Raw genomic sequence first — 11,368 nt, forward strand, 5'->3', positions numbered from 1 at the left:
CTCTGCTGTACAAAACGCAAGAGCTACTTCATCTTTGCTGAATTTTAGAACCACTCCTAAGATATTATCATAAAAAGATAAAAACGCATTATCATTTCATTGTCAATGTCACACATTTGAGTGTTAGAGAGCTAATTTCCAAATGCCTGTATAGCAAGACTTTGATTAGCTTGCTTGCTTTGTTTGTATATTGTACAATTGTAATTGGAATAACTTCTAATCAAGTTTAAACATAATACTTACAGGTTTAACTATGTCTATATGTATTGTTTGAAAATGTCAATCTTTATTACAAAGCTTTGGTAAATGTTTATACAAACAAAGCAAGCAAGCCAACCAAAGTTTTACTCTACAAGCTTTAGGAAATTAGCTCTAATATCAACATTTGATTGGTATGACAGCTACCTATGCGTTTTCGATAAGTCTTGTTTAACTAAATTGAAATATTTGTCTGCACTTTTTTTATTACTATTAGTTGATTTGATATTCATAATCAGCTGCACATGTTTCGGTTTTTAACGATATCTTTTTGCATACGAATAAAAAATCTAGAAAAAAACCTGTATTCATACAGAGTCTAAAGCTCTTTTTTCTATTTTTCTCTATATAAACTCTTTGGTTTTCTGAATCGTTAAACACCACCAAATAATGACTATAGATAATTCTAATACGACGTTCTTCTTTAGTTTTGGATACAAAGCCATGTTATCATTCCAATAAAACATGGGCTGCACGTTATTGACGTCACAATTTAAAATTTACGTCAGATGAGTTTTGAACAACGCCAGAGATCAAAATGGACATTTTTGTTGGTGTTGTTCGCTAGGAAATTAAATAAAAACATTATAAAAGTAAGTTTAAATGTGTCTGTTCTTTTTTCATTGTTAAAATGTCGATTTTTTATAACGTTTATAGTTCTTTAAATCGAATGGCGACATTTTGAGCGTGTATTATAGGTCCACTTCGAGGTACAAAAGTTCATAATATTCCTATTAGAATCGAAATAATTCGATCATGCCATGCTCTGTGTTTTTTTTAACATGGGTAGGCATTATATTTGTCAACATTTTATACCTCGCTTATTTTTATTTGTTTTTATTGTGATTAAGATTATAACACAATGTTGACTGCTGGGTCCCTAACTTTGACCTTTACCCATTATGACTGTTTGTTTTGTTCACGCATCAATGTCAATATAATAGAATTTGATGCGACTGTAATACAAGTGAGATGTTTAGCTCTATAAAACCAGGTTCAACCCACCAATTTCTACGTAAGAAAAGAATATGACAGTTGTTTAATCCATTCGTTTGATGTGTAAGAGCTTTTGATTTTGCCATTTGATTAGGGACTTTCCGTTTTAAATTTTCCTCGGAGTTTAGTATTTTTATGATTTTTCTTTTTACGCTCGGTATTTAGATATTGACAAATAAAATTCCTACCCATGTTAAAATGAGTATAGAGTATGCATGCATGAAAGAAATATTTCTCAATTCAAAATGATGAACTTACCATTCAAACAACACAAGAAAATCAGCAAATGCATTAACTTCGATGACATTTTGTAATGCTAATTCAATCGTCAGAAAACAAAATTAAAACACAAACGCAATCAGTGACAAGTTATATAATATCATATAAATACCTGCTAATCCCTTTTTCAAAGGCATCTTATTTTGTCACAGGCAACTAAAAGCGGATTTATAAAATAAATCAATACTTTTTCAAAAGCAATGCAGCTCAAAGCATAGAAATTATCACAATGAGTAGTAAATCATCAGTGTCATAATAGAAACAGTCATTGCACAATATACATATATTGCAGGAATGGCAATAATGATAATAATAATCAGAAATTTATTTCTTAAAGTGTCACATATTGATTGCCATAAAACATCTGCATTTAAACTATTTACACACAAAACAATCAGTATCCAGCCATAAATACTGACTTATGAGACACTAATCATATAATAAATAAGGAAGAAAAATTACATATTGCGGATTAAAAAAAAAATAAGAAAAAAAGGTAGTTATATAATATTTTTTTTTTAGTTCTTTCATACTGTGAAGTGGTAACAACTGTATTAGTTTAAAAGGTGATTAATTTTCCAATAATATTATGTAATATATCATTCTTTAGCATCACTATAATGTTGAATTCTAAAATATTCGCAAAGGGTTCCACGGAACCCTGTGTTTCAACTGCGATTGCTGCCATCAATGTAAAAAGTAAGTACATTTTTTTTCCTAAAATACATATGTGCTTTTAAAAATCAAACCTTTCTTCAGATGCTATATCTTGATCTTGTAGATAAGCTTTTATTCAAACTTCATAACAATCCATAAAGATTTATAATAAAAAGGAAGAAAGAAAAAAAAAGATATGAAAGCTGCTATCTAGTTCAAAGTTTTTCCTATGTATTTATTTTCTTAAACACAAATAAACTGTATGCATCTCATTTTATATCTACACATGGTACATGAAGGCCAATTTTGTTTTTTAAAAAGTGAGATTTATGTGTGCTTTTTTTCAGAGATTTCAGCATCAACAGAGTATTAGTTTGCGATTATGGCAAGTTTAAGAGAAACCACTAGTGGTATGTAACACAATTGTATAAGAACTGTGACATATTATTTCCCTGGAAATTATTTAGCCCGCTCAATCGATCATGGTCTGTTGACTTTAAAACTCTTTCTTAGTTTACTTGATAAAGATGGTGGTAAGATCAATTTCAGGGGAATTACTAGTGGTAAGTCAATAATATTTGGTGTGCAGTTGCAGAAGAACAGGGCATCATAATTATCATGGAGAGTGTTATGTTTCACCGTTTTCTAAATAAGAAAATGCCTGTAACAAGTCGGGAATACGACAGTTGTTATCCATACGTTTGATGTGTTTGAGCTTTTGATGTTGCCATTTGATTAGGGACTTTCCTTTTGAATTTTCCTCTGAGTTCAGTATTTTTGTGATTTTACTTTTTCCTCACTCATGTTCTATTGACTTTTCTTTATTAACATGTCAAAATTTCTAATTAAGTCTGTTTAACCACTGATAGTCGATGATATTTGGTATGCAGTTGTATTAGTACTAGTATTAGAACTTCCCATTTTCAAGGAGATTTCAATAGCCCCACCCCGTCAGTCATGGTCTTTTGAATCTGACCATTTTGAATAATTTACATGTTTAAGTATGTGTTCAGGTTATTTTCAAGGGAATTAACCAATTGTGACTAGTCAATGACATAAGTATACAGTTGTATTAGCTTTAGCATTTGTCATTTCCTGAGGGGTGATTTATCTCTGTACCTGTAGTCATGGTCCCTTGAATTTGAATTTTGTCATAGATTACCAGAAGTTACGATGATCTGAATTGTAAATCTACAAATGTCGTCTACGGATTAGAGTGTAACCTTTGCGGATTGGTATACGTCGGTGAAACGAAAGGACGGCTAAACAAACGTATGTGTGGCCATAGATCAGACATCAACCTGAATGCAAGCGCCATACTTTACTAGCATTTTAATCAGCCTGATCATTCCATCGTTTCTATGACAGTTCGCATTATCGAAAAAATATACCACAGGACTAACAATTCTCATCTTGCAACGCCTCTCCGTAGACAAAAAGAGGACTACTGGATTCGACAATTGGGAACTGCGACACCATATGGTTGCAATGACAAAATTGATGGTATAGGTATTCTATCTAGTCCTTCCTGTAGCTCGGTGAATTTGATGAATATTTTCAAACCTACTCCTCGACGTAGACTCATTCATGGTCATCGTCATTATACATCACCTATTCTGCATGATGTCTCTATTAATCACTTGCTGCCATTTATACAAAAGCCGTTAGGTATTCATCACAATTACACGAAACTTTATTTATTACCCCTTTCAAAAACTTCATTATCTGTTCAATTTATGTTTAGAAACCACTGTTATAAACCCCCATTCAAACCAATACAAACTTACAGCTATCATTTCGGATATTGCAAGTCACAAACTTTTTAAACCAGTTCGCATTGAAAAAGATGAAAAAGAGAAAAGATATTTTCTCAAACTTTCCTTTGCCAACAAAGGTCTCGATGGCGTCAACTTAAGCAACATCCTTCATCATAAACTAGTTCAGTAAAAAATACCTCCATATTTTAAAGATCAGTCTGTACCAATCATTTCTTATACCTATACCAAACCTATTGCAACTAAAATTTTCAATTACAAACACGTTTTGAAGGATCTCAATATTGACGACTGATTGCACCTGTGCTAGTTCCTAATTCACATATAATCCGGCTTATACCGGTGACCTCAACATTGTCGATAACACTTCCCTGCGAAATGTGTTATCCAAAGGTTCAAAATATCGTGAGCCTAAATCCACCATGCCCTTTTTGAAATATCATTCATCGTGCTAAAATGCCTTTTTCATTATTGGCTCCCTGCCCTTTTGAAATCCTAGATTGAACACTGCATTTGTATACAACCTACAATGTATTGATATTAGAGTTACCAGTCATAATATGTTTTATGTATTATAACACAGTGTACTTTGATTTGAGCCTTTGTACTTATAACTATTGTCCATGTCTGATGATTCATTTAATATAATTTTTTTTCAGTGTAAACAATCAAATAGCAATTAGCAGAAATGTGGCAATATTTTTGGCCCCACTTTGATTACCATCTAATGAGATGGTTTCCAAGAGACAACAGAAAGAAAGCGTAAGTGGCTAATAACATTTATGTATTGTCTAATAATTCAAGGATTCTAGTTGACAGCAAACAAATTAGAAAACATGTAAAAATTACTAAGATTTTATGAATTACCATGCTTAACTAATGTTTTTATCGTCAGAAAATGTACACAATTGATGTATTCATATTTTCTAGTTTTAGACAAATTTTAAAATGACTATTCCATTCATTTATTCATTGTGACAGACATGCAGATTTGAATTGTAGTACATATCTGTCATAAATCATCTATTAAAGGCGCACTAGCTGTCAAGTTCATGTTCACCGATTTGACTCAAATTCATTCTCATATTTGATTTATAACAATGTAAAACATCTATTCAAACTATTGAAAGTGTAAAATAAACAATTTACAGGGCATAGACTTGATAAATTGGAGCTTCGTTTCGTGTGTATTTTAGTCTAGACGCCATCTAATTAACTATCAAGTTGACCTCCAATGTCATCCGATGACCATATAAGCGATGTAAACATAAATATATAAATAAATAGATTAAGCACACTTTTGCAATTGAATTTTTCTAGGTCTGTTTTATTTAATATCATAGATTTAAAATATATGTGTTTCATCGTTTTTACATATATAAGAATGATTTTTTGTGAATCGTATCAGTCAATCAAATGATTTACCTTTGTTTCACTTTCAAAGTTGACATTCTTTTCCTTTAGATAACTTTACGCGGACGATTCAGGCGTTATCCATCTCTAGCTTATGGGGTTAAATTGAAGTTCACATGAATATGGATTCAATGAGGTCGAATTATTCATTTGCATGTGAATAATTTATCATCAATGTTTCTTAGCTTATTTTGACAAAATTGAACCATATACTGGCGGCTAAAAGCGAATAATTATTTCACTATTTAACTTTCATTAATGATTGAACAAAATGTATCTCGTAGCTAGTGCCCCTTTAAAGTAAATGTCTACTCTTGATAAATCATTAAAGAATTGATTTCTTCCTAAAAATTGATATATCAAATGACATGTTGAAGATTCCTATGTAATGATTTTCTAAATACTGATTTTATTTTTATTTGTTCCTGATTTATATTGTTTGCCATCTTTTCATTGGCCTTACTGGTGCCCAGTTTTATGTACTGGTTCTTAAGAAGACGACACGATGGTGTATCCAGCCATTATTTCAACTTCTCATTGTATCAATAGTCTTCACCATGATCGCAATAAGTGAGGTTATATTACAAAATCTTTTGAGAGCAGTTCAACTTCCCAAATAATGATTATATGAAAGTAATTCAGTATTTGTTTTGGTATAATCATTGTTATCATGATTATATATAGTGTTTGTAAAATTAATTGATATGGTTTATTGGTTTAGTTTATGAAAAGAACATATTTTTAAAAGCTTCACGTCTTATTGGTGAATAAAACCAGACAACATATGCAGAAAAACACAGACCTTACATATAAATTAAGTAAAAGGTTATACATGTATTACTACTATAATAATGATAATATAGCAGTTCAAATTCCCAATGTTTTTTTATGATAACAATATTAAAATAAAGAGATGTTGGCTTATTGTCAATGAGACATCATGCACCAGAGTCCAAATGACCTGGATGTAAGCCATTATACATTATGGTAGATCTAATTATCTTGACTTAAATCTATATTTTTCTACAGAAGAGGGAATGCATGGAACTATCAGATACTTATCAGCTTAAACACAAAAGATATTGGGTGTCTATCCATGATACAAAATCAATATGTGCACTTCAAAAAAAAGACCACACAAAAAGCAAAAGAACAGGGCTTTTATTGCTGTTTTTCATCTCAAAGTCACACTGAGGCCTTCAACACAGAACAAAAAAACTCTCACCTCACTACAAGTTTTAGACATCCCCTAACATCAGCATGAGCGGAATATATAATTGCGATGTGTGCCTCTTAATTTAGTTTTAGTTCTTATGCATTTTGAGATTTTCTATATTCCACATCGATTTGTAGGAGTAGTAAGCCATTTTTATCATTAACTTTCGAATTTCAAAGGTTAACAACTTGCTGTATTGAAACAGAAATTGGAATAGGAATATAAATGTGGGAGCTTAACTTACAGTTTTTCTAATATTTCTAATATAAAATTTCTTACTATAAAAAACTTTAGTCTGATTTGTTGGAAGTGTTAAAATCATAATAAATAAGAATGGATTTTGCATGTTTATGGATGTATGTGTTCCTTTATTTCATGTTTTGTTATTGATAAAGCTGCTGAGCACTTGGTGAACATGCCTTAATTATAATACATAATGTAAAGGACTTTTATTTCAGGTTTCATATTACTGTTATGTTGATGAACCCAGTACCAAGACTGAACAAATTGAATTTGTCTTCCATGTTTTTGGCGTTATTTGTTTCATAGAAGGTTTGGTACATATTGGTCTGACATCACATGCTGCAGAATGTGAAAGTTTTTCTCATGAAGTTTTTGAGCTTTTTTAGGAATTTCTTTATTGTAAATTTTCATATTTATGTATATAAAAATTTTGGTTGTTCTCCATTGTTATTGAAGATAGTAAAATTTTCAGCTATCTTATATTTTCTATTTACAAAAGCTAGCATCATGCATGAATTTGATGTTGCTAGATCATTCCAATCTTCAAATACACCTTTTCAAAATAGATTTTCAGCTTTTTATCAAAGCTAAGAAATTTCATTTCCAAAATATTCAATTGTTCTGATAAAAGTCGTTGTTTCACAAGTTTTGAATTATTTCTATTAATTCTTCTTATCCAAGCTACTGTAAATTTGGAAATTATTGCAATGTTTTTAATATTGCGAAAAATGCGACAGGGTTATAATCGCAAGAATTTAAACTTGCATTTTGAAGTTTTGTATATAAATTAAACAGGATTTTCGACAATATTGCAAAAATTAAAATCGCAATTTAGTCTTAAATGACAAAATCACAATAACAAATAATGCACGCAATAATTTCTGAATTTACAGTAGTTTTAAACCTTTTCTGCAGTTTTCAATGTTAATCAATTTTTAGACCACCTGTAAAGTGTGGTTGAAAAAAAAATGCTTTTCAGAAAAACTATTAATAGTTTGAGAAGATATATTTGTTCATGTAAAGTAGTAGAAAAAAGAAATCAGCTTTATTATGAAATGAACACAACTTTAATTGATCTTACTTGAATTACAATACAAATTAAAATATGATACTGTATATACATGTAGCCATTCTCTATTCTCTGTATGTTTTTACAGAAAAATACCACAGATGAATTATACCAGATATGTTACGGGTACAGCTGGGTGTGTGCTATTAGCATTAGTAAGTTTCATTTTTGAATTCAGTATTATAAAGATATGGAGATGTGGAATGATAATCAATGAAAGGTCAGATGATTTTAGAATTAATGAACCTTTTAACATGTTTGTATAAATTAGACTTTAAATTAGATTTTTTTGTAACATTTAATAGTACTGTTTTTCAAGCTTTTCTGTCATACAAGTGAGAAGTTTGGAGCTATAAAACCAGATTCAATCCACCATTTCCTACATAAGAAAATGCCTGTACCAAGTCAGGAATATGACAGTTGTTGTCCATTTGTTTGATATGTTTGAGCTTCTGATTTTGCCATTTGTTTAGGGACTTTTCCTCGGAGTTTAGTATTTTTGTGATTTTACTTTTTTCTAAGGCTGCACTAGTTGAACAAATTTTCTTTTTTTGTAAGGATTATATGTGTATTTGGACAACACAAAATGAAGATCGCTGGAAGCTTTAAAATAACATTTTGTGATAATGTGTATAGATATTAAGCTTCTGTTGCAAGAGAAGTTGTCTTGAGACATAAACCCTCTGGATTAAACGGTCTTAATTGTACACACTATATATATAATTACACAGGATTGATGCTTAAGCTTAGAAAGTGGCATGAAGACATACCTTGTGTACAAATTGTGGTGAAAGAGTACTTTTTGTAAAATAACCGGTATGCCACACATTTCATCAACCTTATTTTAAACAGTAACAAAAGATGGCTATGATGGAAAACTGATTCTAATTGAACGTTATGAAAATTTTTGTGTTACGAAATCTGAAAAACAGAGTAATTTTTATCAATGAAATCAACAGGGAATGTGTCAGTGTATATCAATGGATGTATGATTGGAAGATGCTTACGAATTTCAAGTTTTTTTTATGAATAAGTTATAATATCAGTTGACCCACGATCACTCTATGTGAATCACATCATTCAACAGTTGCATCTCTTCTGTGAAGTAATATCTAAAGCATAGATCATCAGAAATGTACAGGGAAATGGGCTAGTAATCGAAATCATCTATTTAAATGGAATAAATTTATAATGCTAAATACAGTGTCAGTCGCGCAAACAAAAAAAAACATGTAATAAGTGATTAAGCTAATTTGAGATATTGCAGATTTGTATACATTTTGATTGAAATAATAGACTGGACATTCTATTACCTATAGTTTTAAGAGCATATTAAATTTTAATATTAAAATGATATTTTATTTCAGTTTTCTTCTTTTTGATGTTACCATTCTGGGTTATTAGTGTGGTGAAGAGAGACAGTGTGTTAGATACCAGAATGAGAACCGGAGTATGTTATGAACCAGTCAGTTGTTGTTCCTGTCTTTGGCATGTCTAAACGACAAGATTGAGGAAAATAACAACGTGAGAGGCATTTAAGTTAGTCGTATTTTCACTGAAATTTGTAACTATAATTTAAGATATCTGTTTAATTATGTTTTATAAGAATTTAGGAAAATTCAAGAAAAATCATGAAATTTAGTATCATGATATAAGAATTGATAAGACTATACTAGCATTTTAAGGCATCCTTGATGTACTTTGTGAAAATGTAACCAGATCATTTGGCATAGTAATGTATACTCAATACCTCTCGTATAATGTATAACCAGTTCCTGTATTATGATCAATGCTCTAGCTCACAAATCTGTAGCAGATTTATATTTGTGTAAAAATTTTCTATTTTATTTTCCTTAAAAGCAAGTGAATATTTAGTGTTTCAAAAACTTTTCAGTTCAGACTTAGAGAATGGCAATATTTTCAAATCAAAACTCTTTTAAAATTTTTTATATTTTCATCTAATATAGATATTTAGCATTTCGTTATATAACCACATTCAGTATATGCAATTATTGCTGCCTTGCATTTGTTTTTTTGTTGTTATCGTATGACTTGTTTTAATTTAACATAATTGAGAAATTATCATTCCATTTTTTTTTACATTTCTTTTAGTCTGATTTTCCTGACCTATATCTTAGTGTCCTATCATGTGCTTATTGAACATCCATTGTACATTGTTTTCTGCCATATAACACTCTATTTTTGAATAAATTAAGTTTTTAAAAACATTTTGTGCAATGCTAATTGATGTCATTTAATTTTTTACCATTTACTTTAGATATGTGTTAAAAACTTTTATTCCTTTTATCTGAATCAGAGGAAGATAAAAAAAAAGGTCAATATGTCTCACAAAACACCATACCTTGCTAACCCTATCACATTTGTATGTTCAGTTATAAACTAGAGTCTAGATCAAATCCATAATTTGGAATACATAGTAAACTACTTAAATGTCTCTACGTAAATTGTTTTGTCTTTAGTGTGATGTCTAACTCACAAATTGCAATATTTAGTCAGCAAGTTCTTTCTGTTCTGCCACAATTATCAGGAAAAAGGATTGTCATTTGAGATGATAGTGTAAAAATCAACATTCATGTGTGTAAAGTTCTTTAATTATGTTATGGTACATTTTGATACATATTTGTTATTAACTGTAGATTACAATACCTCCAACTGGACTGGAAATTTATCTATTAAAATTTATAAATAAAAATAATCTACATGAACTGATATCGCTTTTTAGTTTTCATTTCTCATTTAACTTCACAAATTTAAGGTTTAGATATGATGTTAGTGGCTATGTTGAGACTTTTCCTTAATACACTATACAAGATTGTTTAAAGTTATTGATGATGTGAGTTTTTAAGGACCTTAACTGGCTATACAGCCTTTGCACGGTTATTGTCAGAATAGACCAACACTATAAATTGTCAACACAAAATTAATTGGAAAGACTTATGAAGACAAGTCCATTTATTTTAACCTGAACAGAACACAGAACAGGAAAGTAACAATAGTATTGGATTATTCCTTTAAAAAAGCAGAAATCATGTTGACAATTTTATAAAACATTTCGAAAGTGAATTTATTGGAAAAAAATTCTGCTAAAACAAAGTCAATATCTAAAAGTCAATTAGAATATCTCAGAAAGGAATGTGTGATAGTACCAATGACCAAGAAATAATATCACAATAATAAAGCCATGCCTTCTACCAGTATTGAACAAAAGCTTGAACATGAACATGATCAACAACAAATGAACTTAAAGCTGCTATTGAACACATGGTTCTTACTCTGTATTTACTTTAATTAAACTATGCATTTTATTGAATATCTGCACATGATATATGCTAGATAAGCTGCATTCCTTTACGGTCAGTTTTATTGTCATCTAAACAAAATCGAAATATGAGGCTTATGCCTGCTGCTAGCACTGGCATACTAGTATCTCATATCCATGGA

General features: G+C 30.2%; 1 pseudogene; it reads left to right on the forward strand.

Annotated features, from left to right (window-relative positions):
- The first annotated feature begins 4,653 nt into the window (after positions 1-4,653).
- On the forward strand, positions 4,654-9,431 carry LOC127720866 (uncharacterized; annotated as a pseudogene).
- The last annotated feature ends 1,937 nt before the right edge of the window (positions 9,432-11,368 follow it).

Source organism: Mytilus californianus, unplaced genomic scaffold (assembly GCF_021869535.1).
Source record: "Mytilus californianus isolate M0D057914Y unplaced genomic scaffold, xbMytCali1.0.p SCAF_11, whole genome shotgun sequence".
NCBI lineage: Eukaryota > Metazoa > Mollusca > Bivalvia > Mytilida > Mytilidae > Mytilus > Mytilus californianus.